Genomic DNA, 1,546 nt, shown 5'->3' with positions numbered 1-1,546 from the left:
TTTTGTTTTTCCCTTTTTCGAGAGGCACGGCCATGACTCTCGCAAAAGCACAACCGTGCCTCTCGCTGAAGCAAAACTGTGACTCTCGTGAAAGAAAAAAAAACAGAAAACGCGTTTTTTTTTCGTTTCCGAAAGGCACGACCGTGACTCTCGCTAAAGCACAACCGTGCCTCTCGCGGAAGAAAAACCATGACTTTCACGAAAGGAAAATAAAAGAAAGCGCATTTTTTTCGTCCAAAAAATCGAAAAAAAAATTGATCGAAAAGCTAAGAAAGACCGGGGGAAAACCAAAACATCGAAAACCCCCGAAAAAACCGTTTAAAAAGCCGAAAACGCGTGTGGAAAAATAAAAAAACAAAACCGAAGGGAGCGTCCAGAGCGCGACACGTGGCGAATGGCTGAGAGTGCGCCAAGTGACGCTGATCGTTGCGAGGCTCCGAAGGAGCGCTCGTTAACTAGTTGCTCCCCACAAGCCTGGCACCGTCCGTTAGCCGCGTGCCAGGCCAAGACTTTTACGGCCTGGCCCGTGAATTTGTGAACGGCTGAATTGCTCGTTACCAGCACGGCGTTGGGCCAGGCCCGTTGTGAACGGCTGAATTGCTCGTTACGCTGGAGCCACCCTCGCGCAGAGAGGAGAAGGACAATGCGATGCACGTGCTCATGCAACCATGGAGATGGTGGGAGCTCCCGCGATGCAGGAAAAGTAGGGCGGGATAAATTCGCTCACCTCCCGCCAAAACCACCCCCCTGTTTACACCCGACACTCTCACCACCCAAACCCTACACCACCATGTCCCCACTTCGAGCTTCGTCGTGTTGGGAGCTTCTTCACCGACGAGCAGGACGGCGGCGGTCGTCAGTGGCAAGCATTCTTCTTACTCTTACGCGAGTTGTCTTCTGCATCCTCTCACTCATGCGATGGTTGTAAGAAACCTCTAACTCTTGATCTTGTAGCTTAGATCTTTGAACAAGTGCTAGATCCGGATGGATTTGATGGTAGTTGTTACTAGTGAGTGTTTATCTAGACGATATGTCGTTTTGATGATAGTTGTTACTAGTGAGTGTTTATCTAGATGATATGTTGTCAAGATGAGATCGATTGTGATCAACTTATGTTGTAGTTGTTGGGTAACGTAGTAATTTCAAAAAAATTCCTACGCACACGCAAGATCATGGTGATGCATAGCAACGAGAGGGGAGAGTGTAATCTACATACCCTTGTAGATCGACAACGGAAGCGTTAGCACAACGTGGTTGATGTAGTCGTACGTCTTCACGGCCCGACCGCTCAAGCACCGAAACTACGGCACCTCCGAGTTCTAGCACACGTTCAGCTCGATGACGATCCCCGGACTCCGATCCAGCAAAGTGTCGGAGAAGAGTTCCGTCAGCACGACGGCGTGGTGACGATCTTGATGTACTACCGTCGCAGGGCTTCGCCTAAGCACCGCTACAATATTATCGAGGACTATGGTGGAAGGGGGCACCGCACACGGCTAAGAATATGATCACGTGGATCAACTTGTGGCCCTAGGGGTGTCCCTTG

The sequence above is a fragment of the Triticum dicoccoides genome, chromosome 6A (assembly GCF_002162155.2).
Source record: "Triticum dicoccoides isolate Atlit2015 ecotype Zavitan chromosome 6A, WEW_v2.0, whole genome shotgun sequence".
Lineage (NCBI taxonomy): Eukaryota > Viridiplantae > Streptophyta > Magnoliopsida > Poales > Poaceae > Triticum > Triticum dicoccoides.
This window is presented reverse-complemented; position numbering follows the sequence as displayed.